Raw genomic sequence first — 22311 nt, 5'->3', positions numbered from 1 at the left:
GACAGCCACAAAGGGGAAGGATTTCGAGGCGCAGCTGCGGGACCATGGCCTTTTCTCAGCCCAGCCCGCCTTTGGAGCATCGTGGTCACTGTCCGTGACACTCATGGCTTGACTCAGAGCAGGAGACACGCTCTAAGACCGAACCACAGTGTGTCAGAGCTGAGGGGGCTCCAGGACCTCATTTTCCCCAGCACCTTGCTTTGCAGAGGAGAAAGCAGAAGCCCAGAGAGGGGAAAGAATTCCCTCAGGCCACACAGTGAGGGGCAGAGAGGGACTGGAAGCTAGCCTTTGGACAAAACTCACTGCCTTTGGAAGGCTCCTGGGTGATGCTCCCTTCCCGGCACAACTAACAGGCCTGAACACTCAGAGTGGCACACAGAAGGTGCTCAGTGGACATTTGTGGACTAAATGATTATAATGGGACAAAAAAAGCAGGCCATGAAACTGGGAGTGGACCTCAAATCCTGTCTTCCAACAGCAAGTCCTGCTCCTCTTTGGTATGGGTGAAGTGGGGCTGGGAAAGGAGGCGGGGCGGGGGGAAGCAGTGCGGGCACAAATCCTTTGTAAAGAGAAAATAATGGGGTGTGGGAAGCCCATAGGAGCAGGCTCAACCCAGAAATCAGGTACAGACGAGAGTGGCAGTTGGACACTGGCCTCGCTCCATCTCCCACGTAGGGAATGGGGAGCAGTTAGGGTTAGAATCTTGGGGGAAGAGAAATTCTTTTTCTGTTGGGCTGCTGAGGGGCGATGAGCCCAGCCTGTAACTGTTGGTGGCTATCTTGCTTTCATCAACAGAAAGCCCACCTGAGAAGGACACCAGCACAGAGGGGAGTGAGCCAGGCCGAGAGGCTGGGAGAAGCTATTCCTGCTGATGGCATCAAGCACCCAGGTACAGCCTTACCTGAAGCTATCTGCCTTTAGACTTCTTCATTACATAAATCATTCTCTCCTGCTTCATTTGCTTTTTTAAGCCACTTTGGGTTTTCTGTCACTGGCTATCAAAAAAATTCTGAGGGCTGGCCCAGTGGCATAGCAGTTAAGTTTCCTGCACTCTACTTCAGAAGTCTAGGGTTCACGGGTTTGGATCCCAGGTGGTGTTCCACATACAAAATAGAGGAAGATTGGCACAGAGGTTAGCTCGGGGACAATCTTCCTCAAGCAAAAAGAGGAAGATTGGCCACGGATGTTCATTCGTGGCCAATCTTCCTCATCAAAAAATAAAAAATCTGACTGTTCCTTCCAGCTGGCTAAATGGCGCACTGTGGAACAGCAACAATATTGAGGATTTAGGCTAGCTTCAAGGAAAAACTTCCAGATAACAGTGCAATCTAACCTGGAGATCCAAATGGACTCAAACAATATCTGTTGGGGGCCTGCTACAGGCTGGGCCACTCACATTACCCAAATTAATCCTGATTTTAGAGGACAAGATTGAGGCTCAGAGAAGGGAGGTAACTGGCTATAGCGAGGAAAGTGGGGCTGAGGCACCCGGCACCACATGCGGTGTACAGCGAGGGCCTGAGGCTGGTAACTGCCATGTGGCCGTCAGGAGACTCACAGAGGCAGTTCGCACTGAAGAGAGGAAGGGAACCTCCGCTCACTGGCACCACCACCCCTCCCAGCTCCCCCAGGGCCGGCATGCCTCTCTCTCGCTTTGCTTGGCAGAGTCATGCTCATGTGACCACAAGGGCCAGGGTCTGGAGCTGCTACAGGGGAGGCCAGGAGCCTGAGGCCCCCACCCTACCTGGGAACACCTCCTTCCTTTGGGCCTTGGGGGGCCCTATTCCCCACTTGCACACCAGATGTCTTTTCCAGAACATGCAGAGAACCTCGCTCATTCTGAAACAGGAGGTATCTATCACTGCCCTTTCCATGTCTCCCCGAAACGTAGCTCGTGCCCTCCTTTCCTTGCATCGTGGCCTCCCGGGGCTGTCGCTGACGGTCAATCAACTGCTCAGCACTTGAAGGCCCCTGTGAGGCAAGAGCTGCCCGCTGGGAAGCTCACACACCAGCTGAAGGGGCCGTTGAGGTCCCTGAGGGCCGGAACCAGTGCTCGGGCTAAGGTGACCCAAAACACTTCTTAATGGCTGGGGGCTCCTGGCCATGGTAGGGGTGCGAGGTCCCTGCAGTGTCTGAGGGCCCACTGTGTGCAGGTTCAGGGTGTACAGAGGAGAAAGGGCGGATGCCGGCCCCAGAGGAGTTCACAAACCAAATATGGGTGAGCCAGCCAGGCAGACAGAGAACCATAGCTCATGGGCTGTTTTCATAGGGGAAGGGTGGGGGTCGGGGCAGAGACCCATGTCTACTGGGGAACTAGTTAAAGTCAGGGAATTTTTTTTTTTTTTGAGGAAGATTAGCCCTGAGCTAACTGCTGCCAATCCTCCTCTTTTTGCTGAGGAAGACTGGCCCTGAGCTAACATCCACGCTCATCTTCCTCTACTTTATATATGGGACGCCTGCCACAGCATGGCTTGACAAGCGGTGCCATGTCCGCAGCCAGGATCCGAACTGGCGAACCCTGGGCTGCCAAAGCAGAACATGTGAACTTAACCATTGTGCCACCAGGCGGGCCCCAGGACAGGAAATTTTTAACTGAGATTTGAAAGCTGTACCAGTTAGATGTGTATTTGCCTAAAGTAACAGAAAACTCTACTAAGAGTGACTTAAACTGCAAAGGCATCTAATGTTTAATGTTTAAAGATGATGTGAGAGATGGGAAGCACACGCAGAGGCACGGAAGCACAGAGGCACAGCACACGCAGAGGCACAGAAGCACAGAGGCACAGCACATGCAGAGGCGCAGAAACACAGAGGCACAGCACACGCAGAGGCTCAGTGTGCAGAGGCACAGCACACAGGGAGGCACAGAGTTGCGGCACACACAGCAGCACAGAGGTGCAGAGGCACAGCACACTTATAGGCACACAGGTGCAGAGGTGCAGCATACTCAGGAGCACAGAGGTGTAGACGCAGCACACACAGTGGCTCAGAGGCACAGAGGCACAGAGGTGCCAAGGTGCAGAGGCACAGAGGCACAGGACACGCAGAGGCCCAGAGGCCCAGAAGCACAGTGTGCAGAGGTACAGCACACATAGAGGCACCGAGGCGCAGCCCACACAGAGGTGCAGATGCACCGAGGCGCAGCACACACAGAGGCGTGGAGGCACAGAGGTGCAGAGATGCAGAGGCACAGAGGCCCAGTGTGCAGACGCACAGAGGTGCGGAGGCACAGAAGCATAGAGCCACAGCACACACAGAGGCACCGAGGTGCAGAGTGCAGGAAATGAGCTGGCACATGGGATTACTGGTGGTTCATGACCACATCAGCACGGCAGGGGTGGGGAAAAGTGGGCAGGGCCTTGTATTATGTTTTATGCCTGGAGCGCAGTGGGCCCTGGGCAATAGGGAGCTACGAACAGACGCTGAGGAGAGAGTGAGGGCAGGCGCAGACAGGAAACTGCAGGTGTGCAGAGGCCCCTGGACTTTAGGAACTGAGCAGAGCCATTCTGTGACTGGCAATAATGTTGCTAATAAACCCTGGAGGCCTCTGTTCAAAAAGATGATGATAATTGACAAGAGAGAGTAAACACAACCTTGATTCATGAATTTGCTGATGGCAGTCCCCCGTTTCTGGATATGAGAACGCACACACGCAGCCTGGTGCTTTAGACAGCAAGGTCATCACAGTTGTGACACCCACAGCTCACCTCTCCCATCTGCCCTGGGCTGTTGCACTCCCCCAGGACCCGTGAACAAACATAGCACAGGTGTTGTAATTTACACAGGACACCCCCAACTCCGATGGTGAGGATGACTGTGTCCCAGCTTACAGAGGAGCAAACAGAGGCTGGAAGTAGCTCAGGGGCTTGCTGGTGACTGGTGGGGGTGGCATTTGAACCCAGAGCCTGTCTTTCCCAGTCCACCGAGCTGCTTTATGACTTCAGAGCCAGGATGTTTGCTAACCCCGAGGGGGCTCGGAACTCCTGCTCACCCCAGCACTCCCCAGGAGGTGGGCGGGGAGGCAGTGGAGGTCTCTTCCCTCTGCAACACTCTCCCACAGGACCCCACAGACCTGTCCTTCATTATGACCCAGGGCCTTTGGGGCCGAGCACGAGGAACGCCCTGCACCTGCGGGGACCACAGTCCATGGGGTGACACGTGGGCAGGTGTGCTGGGGGTGAGGCCTCACAGTCTGGCCCATGACTGAGAGGACAGCACCCTGGTTAAGGCCCCCTAGGTCCACACACTCACATCCTGGAACTGAGGGGGGCCTGGGGCTTCAGTTGGCCAATTCTGGCCTTTAAAGGGCAAACTGTGATCATCCAGGAGGCTGATTTCATTGATTAGATTACACATTTACAACCCAATGGCCAAGCCCCTTTCCCTGTTCCCTTGTAGCCCTCAGCCTCTCAGCTTTTATTTCTCTCCGGGACCAAGTTCTTAGCTTCAAATTGAGTCCCATTATGAGCAGAAATACTGTTCCCTTCATGTGTCAGCGTCAGTATAGAGGCCCTCCCATCCCCTCCCTCCCTCCCCGGGTTGCCGCCTCTGCACTGGGGGAGCCAGGCTGTTTACTGCCGCTCTGCAGATGTCGGCACGAAGGATTTAGGAGGAGGCTGGGAGGGGGCTGTCGGCATGGCAGGGTGAGGGGTCTGGTGACAATTCACCTGTGAAACCTCAGGCGGCTGGAGGGTCGGGCAGCAGGGAGTGCCACAGCCAAGGGCCCCGCAGGTTCAGAATAAGTCAATTAAACGTGTCAACCCAGCCTCCTCTGGGAGGCTGGGCCCTGGAGCACGACTGTCAGTGTGAAAGCAGAGGGTCCCGTGTGCCCGGACCCGCCATCCAGAGAGCAGGGGTTGAGAGGTGAGCACTTTGAAACCAGGACACTGGGGTGCAAACCCAGCTCCATCACTTGCTTAGTTACCAAGGCAGAACGGGCCTCAGCTTTCTCACCTGTAAAGTGGGCATCTTGGAGTCTCTCCCTCCTGGGGGTGGGGGTTAAATGAGGTGCAGGGAGGGCCTGGGAGCGGGCTGGGCTGAGCGCTGCCCCCAGGCACGCTGTCGGTGCTGTTGTGAGGACCGTCTTCTGGGGCAGGGCTGGCACGCTTTTTCTGTAAAGGGCCAGGGAGTAAATATTTTAGGCTTTGAGGGACCTGTGGTCTCTGTCACAACTGCTGGACTGCGGTTGTAGTGCAAAAGCATCGTCGACAATGGGCAGTCCAGGCTCTCAACCTGCTTTCCAGGTGAGGGCTCCGGGCCCAGGGAGTCCCTGTCTTACACACTCGCATTTCAGTAGTGGGCGGGCTGCATTCTGATAAAATTGCAGCTGCCCAAGGATGGCTAACCCTGTTCTAGGAGGCTGGCTAGGAGAAAGGGGAGGTGGTAGGGGCATGATTCCCCTGAAGTCAGGGGGCAGATGGTCATGTGCTCTGGAATCCACATCTCCCAGCCCCAAAGTGGTGGGCAATTTTTAAATCCTGCCCCTGAGGGGACTTGCAGCTGAAACAGGAGAGTAGTGGGCTCTGCACCTTGTTGGAACGACCTGGAAACCGAGTCGTATGGAACAAGGAATTCTGCCAAGTCACAGAAGCTCAGGGCAGACTTCCTGGGACACTGTGACTTGCCCCTCCTCACTGTCACTGGTGAGGGAAAGGCCTCAGGCAGGGGTCTGGGGGACCTGTTGGATTACACTTGCCACCCTTATCAAGGAGCAAGTCTAGTTGACATGGTCACATGGGTTGTGCTGTGCTGTTGAGGACTCGTTTTTGCCCTTTGAATGAGGATGTCCTGTGTGCCAAACACAGAACCCTATGAGTCAGGTCTGGAAAGCTGGGCACAGAGAGGTTAGGGAAAGCTTCCAGGTCACACAGCGGGTAGGGGCAGAGCTGGGGTCTGATGCAGACCTGATGCACAGGCCCACACCCTCTCTACTTTCCCAGGAGCCATCTGGATTCCACATGTCAGTGTCCCTCAGAGGGGTGCTAGGTATCAGCACTGATATCCTTGTCCTAACAAACCAGGATGCCATCAAAGGGAAGACAGAGACATTTGCTGTGTGCCTGCAGGGCCAGCTCGTTCACACACCCTGTCCACAGCACCCAGAAGGCTGCTCCCAACTGGCCCGGAGCACATGCTCAGGTGGCTTCCTCCTGGCTTCCTCCTGGGCTGAGTCACTGAGTCCTCCATGCTCAGTTCTCCTGTCTGTGTGGGCTGGAATCAGCAGCTACTTCCTGGGGGCTCCAGGAGGGTTAAACAAGCTAATACGTACAAAATCCTTGAGGCCGTGGCCAGCACACGGGGCACACTGGGGGTCAGCTGCACCAGTCTTATCCTTTCCTCTCCCCTTTGCTGGACGAGGAGACCCAGTGGGGGCAGGGCTTGTCCAAGTTCTCACCACTGCCCAACCGGGGGTGATGCCCAGATTGGACTCCATCCTCTGCCCCTCCTGAGTGTCTTCATTCCCATGCCTCGGCTGCTTGGACACTCAGCGAGGCAGGCCCCACTTCCTGAGGCCTCTGTGTCTCTGCCCTGCCCACCCGGCGTCTCCCCCAGGGGTCATCCCAGCGCCTCTGGCCCTAGGCCCCCATACCCTGGGTCTGCCATGCTGGGTGTGAGCAGAGTGATGGACATGCACCGCTGCCTCCTGGACAGTCTGAGGGTGCTCAGCATGCCAGTACCGTCCGCGGCCCAGAGAGCCTGAGGTGGGGCACGAGGTCTGAGTCTTCAGTAACGCACTAATTTAATTCATTCAACAATTCTCAGCACCTCCTTTGCTAGGTGGTTACTGGGGATGGAGAGACGAGGTGAACACAGGCTAGCCGGGCAGAAAGCGGTCCCATGGACATTCAAGGTGCAGCATGAGGAGGGAGTAACCAAGCGCTGACCTCAGAACCACTCTTGGCCTCTGTTTTCTCATCTTTAGAACGGGGACAGCAAAACCTACATTACATGGCTGTCGTTGAAGGGAGTGGCAGCCTGATCCACTGCCAGACCCTATCCTAAGCACTTGAAAAACATGAACTCACTTGATCCACATGAAAATTCTAGGACATAGGTACTGCTATCATCACCCCTTTTTGCAGTTGAGGAAACCGAGGCTCGGAGAGGTGAGGTAAATGCCTCGGATCACAGAGCCCAGGCCGTCCTGCTCCATTGCCCAGCTCTTGGTCAGTGCCTGCATGGGCTGTCCAGGGCCTCCCTTCACCCTTCACTGGGACCCACAGCTGCAGCCTTACATCAGTGAGATCATTCATAGGGGGCGAGGTGGGGGCACCATGGGCAGGTTTTCTCCAAGCACTGCTTTGCCACCAGACCGGCAGCTTAAGGGGCTGTGTTGTATTTGCTGCTGGATACCCAGACCTAAGGCCAGGCCAGTGGGGGGCAGCAGCAGAGGGGGACCTGCAGGGACAAGAGCATTGAGAGTCTGGACTCTACCTTGGGCAGCCGCTCCTGAGCCCACCCCTGGCCAGGCATCTTAAACCAAGAGCCTCAAGCCAGGGCCCAGGGACAAATCTGGATTTTAAAAGTTAATTATAACATTTAAAAACTGGAAGATTACAGATGGAATTCCAGCTGTCTAGCTTTTTTTTTTTTTTTTTTGTATGAAATGAGAAAATCTGGCCACCTGTGATAGTCCCTCAAGGCGACACTCTTCTGGAGCTGAGCTGGAGCCGTGCTCTGGACAGAGCTTGTGTCCCCAGCTTGCCACAGTCCCTGCGGCTCCCTAAGCTTCCCCTTGGCCCAGGACTCCCACCCCCACCCTGCCTCCCCAGGCCTGACCCCTGGAGGCATCTGAGTTCGCGGTCCTCCCGTTAGCCCCACTTCTTCACCTGGGACTTGAGGACCACAGCAGCATCCAGCCTGGGCACACCGGTTAGATGAACTGGGAATGCAGCCCTCAAGGCAGGGGTTCATCGCCTGCCCTCCAAAGGCAGCCGAGAAGGGGTGTGGGTGGGTGAGGCCCGGGACCAGGGGCTCGGGGAAGTGTCCCCAAGGAATGCTATGTCTTCTGACTCCAAAGCCACATTCTAACTTCCTGCCCGTCTCCCACTCTCTCATGCATTGCTGCAGCCAGGCATTCTGCAAACCCTGGGCATGCTGGGGATCACGACCCCGAGGTCAGCAACAAGGGCACCAGCAACAGGCACCCATCCAACGTGCCGTCTCCAGCAGCTCAGAGAGCACAGTGCCATTGTGAGGCGGCCACTGTCAGACCCATTTATAGTGAGAAACTGAGCCTCTAAAGGGACAAGGGACTTATGCAAGGTCACACGGATTTGGAAGGCTTAGAAGCTAGGTCTGCCGGTCTCTCACACAAGGAGACAGGTCAGCCTCAGGCAATGACAATCAGATGACCTAAGCATAGAGCGTGCTGCCTGTGTCATGGTGAGGGCCATGGTACTGGACAGGCGGGCTCAGGAACAAATGCCCCAGAAGGGCAGAGTCTTGCAGGGTGAGGGCACTGCTGTCTGGGGAGTAGAGGAAAGGCACTCCTGCTGGAGGACCAGCTCGTGCAAAGGCCTGGAGGTGCTGCAGTGTGAGAAACATGGCTTGTATGTGACAGAGGGGGACACTGGAAGCCACTGCTCTCACATGTGGAAGCCCCTGGACTCCTCCTCCCAGCTTGACCCCAGCCCTGGCAGCTCTGCCTCATCTATCTCTCTGTCCCCCACTCGTCCTGCTGCCCTCGCGAGGCCCAGCCTCTGAGTCTGCTCATCCTCAACATCCTGCACTTTCCATATTATCCTGTATTGGCTCAGACACAAAGGATGGATTCCCTTCCTTGAAGTGATAATTAAGTTTCTCATTACAGAAGGATACCCTCACGACATGTCTTCAAAGTTTTAAAAAACTTAAAATTGAAAAGAAAATCCAGACTGTTAATGGTCTAAATGAGCACAGGGTGAGAGAAGGTCCCTCAGGTTCCTGGTAATGAAGGAGCCCTGGTCCCGGAGGGAGAGGAGGAGGGGCTGAACTTGACCCCCATGCGGCCTGTGGGTAATCCTTTCGTGTGTTCAGGGTTTCACCCGCCATCACGTTTTTCGGAGCCCCTTTCTGCATCTGGCCCAGGTCCCTCCCAGAGCTCAGGGGCTGGAGAGGTCATCAGAGTGTGATCACAGCACTGGGGCATCCCAGGTGAGGCCTGAGGGGGTGGGAATTAAGAATTGCTTCATGGAGGAGGTGGCATCTGTGCTGGTCCTCCAAGGACGAGCCATCATCTAGCCACGCCCTGGCACCGAGTAGGAGCCAAATACGTAAACGAATGAGTGAGCAAATGAATGAATAGGCACCCACCTAACAGACAGAAGGAGGGGCAGCCAGCCCAAGCCAAGATGTGAAACTCAGGGCCCCCTGGGGAATGTGGGGAAGGGCTGCCATGGGGTGCCCGCCTCACCCCCTTTTTGGCTGTCCTGCCGCCAAATTGCCGTGCTCTGGCCGCTCGGGAGCCCTGGTCTGCCCTATAATCTGGGAGTCTGCTTGTCATTCCCAGCCGCTCCCACAGGTGTCACCTCCGTGTCCCCGTGTGTAAGTGGACCAGCCTCTTGGGGGTTTGTGAAGAGGGGGAGGACGGTGTGCAGCCCCAGGCTGAAGACAGGAGGGAGAGGATGGCGGGGTTCCCAGGGAGGTGGATCCAGGGGGTGGGGCGCATCTGCGTGGCAGGGTGGGCAGGAGCCTTTCCTGGGGCAGAAGAGCCCGCTGGTGAGGTCTCCCTCACCAAGAGGGGCTTCGTGGAGAGGAGGCAATCGTGGAGCAAGGGCTGAACTCAGTCTGGGACACACTGACTTCAAGAAGCTCAGGGGACACCCAGACAGAGAAGTGTATGAAATGTTGGATGTGGAGGTGAAAGTGTGACAGAGGGTCTGGGTCAGAGCTTGAGACCCACATGAGATGAGGCAGAGGGGCAATGGAAGGGGCTGGAGGATCTTGAAGATGTTCAGTAACTGGGGTCATCAAGGTGGAGACTGCTGTGTTGATTTCACAGCCTCCTGGTGCCTAACACAGCTGGGCCCAGGGAGGCCATTCAATAAACATGTACTGACTTGACCCAAATTAGCCCGATTCTACTTTAAATCATAGAATAGAACAGAATTTGCTGAACTCAGGTTAACTAGCTTGAAAGGTGAAACCAAGGATTACAAACAAAAATGAAATACAGACTCAAGACAAAACTAAGAATTCACATTAATAACTAAGACTCTCAAACGGGCAGCCCACTGTGGCCTTGGGGCCTTTGCACTTGCTGGTCTCGCAGCCTGGAACACTCTACCCTCTGCATTGCTTGCTCCCTAAACATCTTCGGGAATTTGCTCAAACATCTTTCCTGATTTTATTTTTCTCCAGGGTAAATATCACCACCTGAACTTGCATATATTTTATTTATTTTTCCTTTGTCTCCCCAATTAGGCTGTCAGCTATACGAGAATGGAGACCTCTGCCTGCTTCTCCAGCTGCTGTGCCCTGTGTCTCGAGCCAGCCAAGCAGGCAGCAGGGCCTCAGTGACATGCCCTGAGCAAGTGAACACTGCAGACCACAAACAAGCACATTTCCGGGAGTGCTAAGCGTTGTCGTCTCATTCGCTGTTTATGGAGCCCCTCTCTGTGTCCGGCCCTGACCTTGGCTTGAGGCACGGACTCAGCGAAGGAGACAAACTCTGCTGCCCCCATGGAGCCGACATTGCAGACGGGGACAAAGAGTGAGCAGAGCACAGCAGGTCAGAAGGTGGAAATGCTGCAGAGGAAGAGCAGGGCTCGGGGATCGGGGATCGGGGGGAGGACAGTGGTGGGAGGACAGAGAGAGGCGGAGGCCCAGATGGAGCAGGGCCTGGGGGCCCCTGTGAGGACTTTCCCCCCGGGTGGGGAGAGGCAGGGCGGGGTGCTGAGCAGGGGGCCGGGCCCTGAACGCCACGAGGGGAATGAAGTGGGTGATGGTAGGGAGACTGGGCTGGGGAGGCTGTCTCTGTAGATGGAGTAGGCAGGGAAGGCTCCTCTGAGGAGGTGACATTTGAGCTGAGCCCTCGTATGGACCATGTTTCTAGCTTCTGTAAACCTGATGCTTTAACATCTGTCCTGCATGCAAACGTGAGACATGCCTTGTTCTGAATCCCCTCGACTTGGCCTCCTGCTTCCCTGGTTGCCCACTTCTCCCACCCCCAGGAAGAAGCCTCCTTCATGGGCCCACTCTTCAAATACACACCAACCAATCCAGTGTCCATCCACACCCCAACCACCTCCTCTATTGGACACTCATACTCTGGGCCACTGTCCCCCTGCCCTTATCACCCAGGGCAGGTACCAGACAACTGGGACAGACCCTGTACCCCAGAGCCTGTGAAATTATTCAGACCAGCCAGTCCTAAGCCTGCTCAGCCTGCCTCATTGTTCCTTCCTGCAGAGACCACAGTAAAGGCTCCTGCCCACACTTCCCCTGCTCCCTGTGCCTCCTGACCACCCCCGTGTGGCCCTCTGTGCCCACTCCTCTGGGAACTGTAAGAAACTATCTTTTCAATGGTATGGTCTCCTGATCTGTTGGCCTTACTGAATCTCAAATTTTCCATTAATACATTCTATTTTGAACCAGCCCTACAAGACACTTTGCAGACACTTAGTGTAAACACACGAAGAACAAATGAACTATGTATCCTTTTACAGTATCTTCAACAAGTTTAATATTTTAATATTTTAACATACATTAGAGTTCCTTTTCCCCATAAAATTGGAGGGTCCGAAAGAGTGGAGGGCTTATCAGAAATTACAAGAACAAGGCCAGACCCCTGGGCAGTCCTGAATATCTGTGTCCCCAGACTGAGGGCTCAGGCTTGACCGAGTCCCAGTCTCTGCCCTCACACTGTGCCTGGAATTTGGTTGGTTTTTCAAATTCAGCTTTTAAACTTGTCAGCTTAGCAGGGCACTCGTCATTCCCAAACTCATCTTTCTAGCAATAATCAAGTTACACCACATGTGAGATGGCCTTTTCCCTGAGTTATTTAATGAGAATCTGCAGATATTAGCAGGGAAAGAGTCAGCCCGGCCTGTTTCAGGACAAGGTGTGTCTTTGGGAGAGAGTAGAGGTGGACAGTGTGGGAGGACAGAACAAGAGGATGCCCTGGGCGATACCAGCTCCAGACTTGTTTACTTGGGGGCATCAACCTTCGTGAATTAAATTTCCAGAGAACCACCCAGAGAAGGGAGTGGGTTGGAGCTACACTTCACTGTCACCCCATGGAAAGGAGGGCTGAGCACTTCAGACAGCTGTGGCCCTGGGAGAAGCCTGACCCAAGGGAACCACTCAGAAAGTCCCCTCCGAGACTATTGTCCTGGACAGGATAAGGTTCAGCTGCTGTAGTAAAGTGCCCCCCCCCGCAGGAGAGTGGCACGCAGAAGTTGGCATCTCTCCCAGGCTCAGTCTGGAGGCAGACAGTCCAGGGCTGGCCTGGCAGGGCTGCTCTAGGAGGCCCCTCTCCCTGTTGCCCTGTCATCCCAGAGGAGTTGCCCTCACCAATGTGGGTCAGGATGGAGCTCCAGCCTCAGAGCTCATGCTCCCAGCAGCAGGACAGAGGGAGAAGCAGAAAGAAGGGCTGGCTTCTCCCTCCTAGGAAATATCCTAGAAGCCACACAAATTGCTTCCCTCCCCATCCTGAAGGGAGAGCTTGGTTATACACCCAGCCTAACTGCAGAGGAGGCTGGGAACTCTGTAGTCTTGGGTGGCCACATGCTCAGCTAAAAGTCAGGTGTTCGGTTGCTCTGAGAAGTGGACACTGCTATTGGGAGGCACCTGGACCTCTCTGCCACACCCCTTTTAATGTTTCCTCTCACCGCCTGACCACTCCCTACCCTGAGTTCACGTTTTATGAAAAAGTATCCATCAGACAAATTGCATTAAGTAATTCATAATTCAGGAACCAGCTGAAAATCATGGGCCGGTGGGTTCTTTTCATTAGATTTCCTTAGATTCATTAGATTAGCCAGATTTGCTGGTAAACCGCTGGTGGGACGCCATTACCAACTCCGAGGTTCTCTCCCACCCAGAGCCCACGGTGTGCACGCAGCCAGGAGCGTCTTCTCCAATGGAAGCCGATCGTGTCACTCCCTGCTCTTGGATCCCCTGCTCCTTAGAACAAAACCCAAAGGCCTTCCTGTGGAACTGAGCTTGGACTAATGAGGGAGATCAGAGACAGCCACTGGCCCAGCCAGTCAAGGCCCACAGCTCACACAAGAGGAGAAAGTCTCACTAGCAGAGCATTCTGTTACCGGAGCTGACAGCTTTCCAGGCCACGAGCTGCGGGATATTTAAGTTTGGAGACGCAGACCAAAATGCACCAGTGAGAAGTGGTCCCAGAAACAAGGGGTGCTGCTCCAAACCCCCACTCCCCAGCCTCATTCCCCACCTCTGTCTTGTATGTGCCTAACACTCCAGCTTCCTTCTGTCTGGGATGCCTCCTCTCCATATCTTGTGGTCAGAGCCGTGCATCAAGGCCCCGCTAGATGCCACCTCCTTCAAGACGCTGTCCCGATACTGGCAGCAGCAGGTGAGCGTGTGCTGTGCTGTGACTGTCCTTCCTTTGTACCGGTGCACAGGTGACTGTACCGTAGTTAGGTCCCTGTCTTGTCTTCCCAGCTGGACTGTGCCCTTCGGGCAGGACCTGTGTCTGATTCATCTCTGGGAGCCCAATGGAGTTTGGCCAAGTGCCCGGCATTTCGGCTTCCCAGAGAGGAAACCTCATGGGCAGAGTATCTGGGGGAAACTGAACAATTCACTATGAGTAAAGTGCAAGGAATGGATGCTAGTGAAAAGCTCTGCAGGGGGACAGGTCATAGAGGGTCCCGAAAGCCCACTAAGGCACTGGGACTCTCCCTGAAGGGAATGAGAGCCATGGACAGATCTCAAGGAGAACAACACTCACTGACCACACATCGGGTTGTTTGGCGTAAAGAAAACCAAAACAGGGGACATGAAGGGGGAGCGACAAGACTCCCAGCCTGTCCCTAGCCCTCCTCTTACTTCCCCTGGCCCTGCTCTCAGTGTGCGAAGGAAAATCTTCTCTGACTGGTCAGATGCTGGGACTGTCCCTGGGCAGTCTCGAGAGCATGCAGAAAGACTCTGCACATAGTGCCACCCAGCCTCACGAGAAACAGCCAGGGGCCTCCTGGACATTCCTCAGCTTCTTAGGAGCCCATGCAGAAGCTCCCTGATAGACATCTGAAACGATAAATTCACCGCCTAAAATGGAAATACCAGGGAAAGCCCTGGGCACCTGGAACTTGCCTTTTAGAAGCCACCTTTCCGCCATCCCCTCCATCTCTCTGGGCTGCTGTCTCTTACCATGAATCCTCCTCTACCCCCCAGGATGTCTGGCTTCCCGTGGAGCTCCCCTGGAACCTTGAGCAGACTGAACAGCCCAGACCTCGGTCAGGACTCTTAGAGGGAGTGCTCGGTGCACTGTTACAAAAAGGAGGAATCATCATGGTGGAAGGGCCAACTCCTGCGTTATAGCCAGAAAACTCAGCTGCACATGGGAGGGACCCTTAGGCCGCTTTGACCCTTAGGCCCACACCAGCGCCACTTCTCTGACTCTGCACACAGACTGGTTCATGGGACTTTGTTATCTATTATGGACCGCTTGGTTGTAGTTAAGAAAGGCCACAGGATCAGAAGTTTCCCTCACTCCTGAAAATGTTAGGGAATGTTAGTATGCAGTTTCTGCCTTTCTGACCTCACTATGGCTCACAGCCTTTTCCCTTCAGAACCACACTAGTTGCTGCTGAGAGTTCCCATAGTAATTCTAAGTCACTTTTCCATATAGTTGTTCTGATTAACTCCAAGTACTACATCACTACCTGCTTCTCAAACTGGAGCATGCGCAGCCCCAATTCTGCGCAGAGAGGATGCAAGACAGCGTATCTGTGATACATCTTTCTGGAGCATCAGGTTTTTTACAAGACTTGGAAAACCAAGTACTTTATAAGAACCATCTCTCCTCCCCACAAACATGGAAGAAAAGATGGAGAGGACAGGGGAGGGAAGAAGTGCCCCAGGAAAAGCAGTCCAGCCCCTGAAGTTTCACCCTGGTGGGGGCCAAGGGGCAGACCTGCAGCTAGGGTGGCCTCTCCTCGTGTCCCCCAGGCGCCTCCAGCCCGTCCTCTAAGTTCACCAAGTATTTTGGATATAATGCTTCTGAAGGCCATGGAGGTGCCAGACACCATTCTGATGTGAACCCAGAGCAGAGAATACCAAAGCGGTTTGCACACCTCCATCGTCCACTGGACCAAATCCTCTCGCCCGCACATCCGTTCACATATAGCGTGTACTTCTTGTACAGCTCCCACTTGCAGCTGAATGTGTCCAGCCTCTGGCCGAACTCCCACACCACATTGCCAGGCTCTCTGGAGCTCCACATCTTGCTCTCCATTTAAAATGCAGGGGTGCCGCTTGACCTCCCCACAATCTTTGATTTGAACCCTGCCATGAGATTAAATTGGCTTCACTCTATTGTGTTTGCCATACTGGTTGCTGCTGAGAAGACAAAAACAGAAGCATCTTAGAAAGTTTAAGAATCTCCCAGCAGCCCCCCACCAACCGGGGAGGGGGGCTGGGGTCACCCCATCAGGCTCCCCAGTGTGGAGGGAATTTCCATTGCAGGTTCTCTCTGGGGCTCCTGTTGCTGGTGCTGTGGGTGGAGGAGAAGGCCCCAGGGCCACGCTGGGGGCTTGGACTCGGGGTGGGGGTCCTCGACTCCAGTCTGAGTGGGGGACTGGCAGGCTCCTGGGTGGGCTGCTGATTTTCTGCCTCATGGAGCCAGGTGGGTTTGGCTTTATTGCGTTTCACTGGGAGTGCAGAGACCTTCGGCTGCACCTTGAGGCTTAGGGAGGAGCTGCAGCTCTTGGGGTGAATGGAAGCGGAGGACCTCATAGAGATGGTGTGGCCCTCCATCTTGGGTTTCTTGGAGCTCAGGATTAGGTATGTTGCCATGACACTGTCAAATCTCCTTTTTCTTAGGAATCATGGATCTTGTCCCACTCAAAGCCCATGTCCATCATCACCTCTATCACCCCGAGGTCCCTGTTGTCACAGGGCAGCTCCCCATAAGGCCTGAGTTTCTCCTGGCCCATATTAACCCACGGGTCCTTCATGATGTCTTTTAAACTTTTTCTCTTGCTGGGGTCAAGGGTCATCGTTTTCTTTAGGAGTTTTCTGCATTTAAAGGATAAGAACACAGGAAGCAGGCATTGCCTTCTCAGTACCCTCGCTTCACTGGAGCGAAGTCGTCTCCTGGGAAAGGCCCGGCCCCAGTGAGCATAACGTGAAGAACCACCCCAAGGCTCCAGACGTCTGCCCAGCAGCGTAGTCCTGGCAAAAGAAGACTTCCGGGTCAGTGTGACAGGAGCACCGCAGTGCATCCTCAGCTTCCGGCCAAGGGTCACGGTGCTCAGAACAGAGTCCTCGAGCTTTACATTCAGCTCAGCGTTCAGAAGTACGTTCTCCGGCTTCAGGTCCCTGTGGACGATGCCTCTGTGGTGGCAGTACTGGAGGGCCGAGCTGAGCTGCCTCAGGCTGCCTCAGGCCTCCTCCTGCGTCGTGGGGCCGCGCTTTGCTACGTAATCCGGCACGTCTCCTCTGCTAACATGCCCCGGGATGAGCAACGATGTTTCCTCTGTGTCGATGACCTCCAATAACTTTGCGAAGTCTGGGTGATTGCAGGCCCTTAGGGTGTAGACTTCACGGAAAAGCTTCTTGTTTCTGTAGAAGCTCTGCTGAGGCTTCTCAATGATTTTTACAGCCACTTCTGTCCCAGTCGGGATTTCCCGCCCCACCTTCACTGTGGTGAAGCTCCCTTCTCCAATGGTATTGAGGAGCTCGTAATTGTTAATACGGGTCGTCTTGTTAGCAGAGGTGGCCTCGAGGCCCAGAAGCATGTGACCTGCTAACTACACTAACTGACAATACTAACTAACAATGCTAACTATGCTAACAAACAAAACTATAGTATGCTAATATTAACTAATGATCCTAACAATGCCACCTATGCTTACTATGCTAATAAGTAATACTAACTATACCAAGTATGCTAACTATATTAACTATACCAACAGTACTAACTCTACTAGCAATACAAAATAAAAAATTTAAGGAGGGGCCAGCTGGGTGGTGCAGCGGTTAAGTTTGCGCATTCTGCTTTGGGAGCCCAGGGTTTGCTGGTTTGGATCCTGGGTGTGGACCTACACACTGCTTGTCAAGCCATGCTGTGGTAAGCATCCCACCTATGAAGTAGAGGAAGATGGGCATTGATGTTAGCTCAGGGCCAGTCTTCTTCAGCCAAAAAAAAAAGAAAAGTAGGAGGATTGGTGGCAGATGTTAGCTCAGGGCTAATCTTCCTCAAAAAAAAATTTAAGGAAAATGAGAAAAAGAACCAGAAAACAAAGAAAAAAGAAAAAATAAGAAAAGAACAAAGAAAAATTGAGAAAAAGAGAAAAAAGTGTGAAAAATAAAACAAGAAAAATGAGAAAAAGACAAAAAGAATTTTAAAAAATGAGAAAGGAGAATAAAAAAATTAAAAAGAAAATAGAGAAAAATAAGAAAATAAAAACAATAGATAAAAAAGAAAAAATAAACAAAATGGGATGGAAAAAAAAAGAAAAAAGCTCACTGCGGTCCAAGTCCTACAGGTCACCAAAAATTAGCTTCCTGGGCTGTAAGGAACAAAAACCCAAGCCCAGCCAGAGACTTTATAGGTGTTTGTAATTCCATCATGGTGGATCCTTATGAGCTCTGGGCAAGAAATGGACCAATCATGGCAGGGGATAAACTACAGTGTTTTTCTTACTTTTTGGTCTCAACACCCCTTTACTGTTTAAAAAACAAAAAAGGACCCCAAAGAGCTTTTTATTTATGTGGGATATTAGAGAGTGATATTTATTAGAAATTAAAATCTGTAAGATGCTTCAGTGGCCTTTTCATTTCTAATTTAAAAATCTGTAATAATTTTTGGCTTTTAGAGGCCTCACAGTGTCTACACTTAAAATATTTAATTCCTTGTCCTTCAACTCTGATTAGTCTCAAAATGATCCCACAACTTAAAGGATGTTATAATACTATAGGAAAATGTTCTGTTGGTGAGACACAAGAAGGGACATCATTGATGTTTATAAAGCTGAGAGGAAGAGAGCTTTCATCATATTTTCCGCAGTAAGATCACGAGCAGATTTCTCATCAGAAACCTTGGAGGCCAGATGGCATGGGTTGATGTATTCAAAATGCTGAAGGAAAAAAGAATCCAACCAAGAATCCTATATCTGGCAAAACTGTCCTTCGAAAATGAGGGGAAATGAAGACATTCCCGTATAAACCAAAGCTGAGGGAGTTCTTCACACTAGACCTGCCCTCCAAGGAAGGGAGTCCTTCAGGTTGAAACAAAAGGACACTGGACAGTAACTCAATGCCTTGGGAAGAAATAAATATCTCCGGTCAAAGTATGTGGATGATTATAAAAACTAGTACTAGTGTAACTTTGGTTTGTAGCTCCACTTTTTGTTTTCTACGTTAAGAGACTAAAGTATTAAAAAACCCAATTATTAGTATATGTTTTTGGACACACATCCTAAAGATGTAACTTTGTGACATTCATAACTGAAATGGGGAGGAGTCAGGGCTGTATAGGAGCTGAGTTTCTGTATTTTACTGAAGTTAAGCTGGTATAGATTGACGTTAGAGTGTTACAACTTTACGATGTTGAGTGTAATCCCATGGTAACCACAAAGAAAAAAGCTATAGAATATAGACAAAAGAAAATGAGAAGGTAATTAAATTGCCCTTTCAGTAATTGTACAAACAAGCTACATGGCCCTGTCAGCACAGAAATCCCACGGGACGGCTTCTCTCACTGAACCATCTCTGCAGATTGCAGGAGGCCATCCTGTGCCCCTTTCCTATGTCTGCTGTGTCAGTGACAGTGTTATTGATGTTGTTTTTCAAGCTAATTGACAGTCTGGTGCAGGATAGTTTCTCCAGGATGCCATAAAGCAGTTGTCAGCTGTCTTGAAGGCTCTGGCTGTCCACAGCTCTCACCACAGCTACACAATGCCTGCCAGGGCCACAGGCCACCTCCCATCTCACCACAAGTGCAAAATTAGAAATAACACCAATGACAATGATGATGCGTGACACTCCTTACGTCCCAAGCCCTGAGCTGGGCCCTGACGCATGTTATTAATGATTTTCAAAGCAACCTAGCCGGTCCAACATGGTCCTCACTGCATAAAAGATGGACTGAGGCTCCTGGAGTTTGCGTTAACTGCCACGGTCACGTGACCAGCTGGCACCAAGGCACGTTTTGAACCCAGATTTGCTGATTCTATCCACTCCACCCACTCCTTGCTACGCCACGCTCCTGTCACAACGTCAACAGCCAGCATGCAAACCAGCCTCTGTCCATCATGTTAGAAGTCAGGACAGAGGTTACTTGAGGGCAGGTGACGGAAACGGGCCGTGGGGGCTTGTGAGTGCTGACAACATTTGCCTCCTGATCCAAGTACTGGCTATTCATTTGGGATAGTGTGATTTATGAGAAATAAATATTTGGTCATTCAGATGAGCAAAATATATTTCTTATATATATTTGGCCTTCCTCTGTGGTTCCTGGCTTACAGCTCCCAAAGCCCTTTGAATTTTCTGAGAGAGAAAAGCAATGGAAACATCTTTTGTTATAATACTGGGTCTCTTGTCCTCCATTCCTGAAATTGCTTCAGAGCCATAAAGGTGAAATGGGTGACTTGTTATTCATAACAAGCCCCTTTCTACCACGATGGGGTTTATGTTAATGAAGTGACTTTTATAAAGCCCCTAAGGATGAGGACTGGTTTCCAGGGGAACCAACCTTGATTATAGGGCTGGAACTTTCAGTGGTCCCCCCCCCCACCCCACCCCCCCACCCCCGATTTGCAGGGAGGGGAGAGGGACTGGAGGTTGAGTCAATTACCAATGGTCAGTGAGCTAATCAATCATGCATACATAATGAAGCCTCGTAAAAAGCCAAAACGCAAAAGAGGTTCAGAGAGCTTTCAGGTTGGTGAACCAGAACCCTTCCATGTGCCACCTGCTGCCCCAAACTCTACGAAGATGTCTCGGACTAGTTACCCGGAGGAGGAACTCAAGGGTGGGTTTGGACATTTTAATTGTTTTTCCAAATTTATTTTTCTCCTTTTGCTATGGTAAGGAGATGCAATCACCAACCTCCCTGAGACAGACCAAGCCTCACCAGAGAGCTAGGCCTATGACCTTTGCCTTATTTTTAATGCTAAGATCTCCTCTCCAGGAGGAGCTTGGGCCCTATCACCATAACCTGCAGTGTATGTGGAAGTATGTTTTCCTACTGAGCCCGCGCAAGCGAATACCCACCTCTCCCTTTTGAATAGTCATTCCCCAACCAAAACAAAAGATCCCTGCTTCCCTTTGTTTAGGGACACCATGACTTTGGAAGTGATTCCTCATGTTCTCCTATTTGCTGCAAATATACCTTACTTTGTGAGACTACATCTGGTGGAGAGTCTGATTTTACTCAGTGGGAGGGAAGCCACTTTGGTTTCAGTAATAAATTGGCATAGCTCAGGGCCAGTCTTCCTCAGAAAAAAGAGGAGGATTGCCAGATGTTAGCTCAGGGCTAGTCTTCCTCAAAAAAAAAAAAAATAAATATAATAAGGCCGGCCCGGTGGTGCAGCGGTTAAGTTCCCACGTTCCGCTTCTCGGCAGCCCAGGGTTCGCTGGTTCAGATCCTGGGTACGGACATGGCACCGCTTGGTAAAAGCCATGCTGTGGTAGGCATCCCACATATAAAGTAGAGGAAGATGGGCATGGATGTTAGCTCAGGGCCAGGCTTCCTCAGCAAAAAGAGGAGGACTGGCAGTAGTTAGCTCAGGGCTGATCTTCCTCAAAAAAACCCCACCAAAATTGGCACCCTGTGGGGCTTACCCCTTTGTGCTGCCTGTGCCACCGCTTGATGTTGCCACCCCATTGGGAGACCCAGTGGTCGCACTGAGTACTTTGCTTGGAGGATCTCTCAATGGAGGAGAGGGTCACCAACCCCACGACACAGCTATAAGAGTTATTTCTTTAAGTTGTCTCACAAAGCCTGCCTGTTGGGGTCTGGCTTCAGAGTTCGAGTCCCCGTCTGGGGGTAGCCTGGCTCAGGGGAGTGAGATATCCCCCTGATTGGAGGGATTGCACGACCCAGCCACTTCGGAAGGGCCGATGCTCAGCTCTGGCAAAACAGGAGCAATCCCTGTTGACTAGTCGGGGGATCAAGTTCCCTCTGGAGATTAGTCTCCTCTGGAGTGATGAGGTGGGATTAAACTTCCCCTGACGTCACTGAATCTGTCTTTGTGTTGTGCCTGCGATCGGAGGAGGGGTTGCCTTAGATGGGGTCAAGCCCCCTCTGGAGTTGCTGAGTCTGTTTTTGTTTGTTTCTTTCTTTTTGTCAAGGACGCTCGACATCAACTGTTTTGTCAAGGATGATTGACATCAATCTTGTTTTCCCACAATCTGGCTTTTCTGGATTCTTAGGTCTCCTTTTTTTCCTGGCCCTTCCTATCAGTGGTCCCTGAGTGAAACTCAGCGTCCACCAGTTTCATTTTCCCTTTAAGGATTTAGTTACTCACCCTGGGTCTAGTTTCAGGCTATTAGGGTGCTAAACCTTCTCTGGGCACAACCTTGTGGCATCTGTGTCATCAGTAACCATTACAACTTGCTCCTGGCAGGTTGGAAACAGACCATAAGAAAAGATGCTAGGATATGGAGGGAGCAAGCTCCATCTCGGAGGAAAGCCCCTTGGGCTGCATCCTCCAGAACTGGAAGGCCTCCAGGTATTCCCCATTGACCTGAGAGCAGATGATCTTTTTATGTAACACAGCCTGACTGCAATATCCCCTGGAATATGGGGAAAATGCCCAGAAAAATGGGACCCTAAAAGTTAACACCATACTACAGTTAGATCTAATTTGCAAAGGAACCAAGAAATAGGAAGAAATCCCTTGTGTCCAGTGCTTCATGGCACTATGTCTAAATGAAGGGTCAAAAGTTGAAACTAAGACTCCAGAAATACTTCCCATATTACAAGATCTTTCTGATGAGGAGGACCTATTCCTCCAAATCAGGAAACAGGGGACTAAGGAAAACCCACCTCAGAGTCCACATCGCTCACATACTCCAGCTTTGGCCCCACCATTAGACCAGCTAGTGAGCCCTGAGAGACCTCCACCTTATTCCCCTCCCTCACCCCTGCTCAAGCCAAACCCTTTACTGTCCCCCCACCCCCACCCCGAGCAA

The 22311-nt window shown here is 52.1% G+C and overlaps 1 long non-coding RNA gene and 1 other non-coding gene across 2 annotated transcripts; both read left to right on the top strand.

The window, feature by feature from the left end:
- The first annotated feature begins 721 nt into the window (after nucleotides 1-721).
- On the top strand, nucleotides 722-15484 carry LOC138920457 (uncharacterized). Its single transcript, XR_011431631.1, has 3 exons — nucleotides 722-889; nucleotides 10405-10711; nucleotides 13026-15484. It is a non-coding gene; the product is annotated as an uncharacterized lncRNA (long non-coding RNA).
- MIR8952 (microRNA mir-8952) lies at nucleotides 4971-5103 on the top strand. The gene has a single exon (NR_127949.1). It is a non-coding gene; the product is annotated as a microRNA mir-8952 (primary transcript).
- Nucleotides 15485-22311: the final 6827 nt, after the last annotated feature.

This window comes from Equus caballus, chromosome 23 (genome assembly GCF_041296265.1).
Source record: "Equus caballus isolate H_3958 breed thoroughbred chromosome 23, TB-T2T, whole genome shotgun sequence".
NCBI lineage: Eukaryota > Metazoa > Chordata > Mammalia > Perissodactyla > Equidae > Equus > Equus caballus.
Note: the sequence above shows the minus strand (reverse complement) of the source record. Positions and strands in the feature narration are given on the sequence as shown.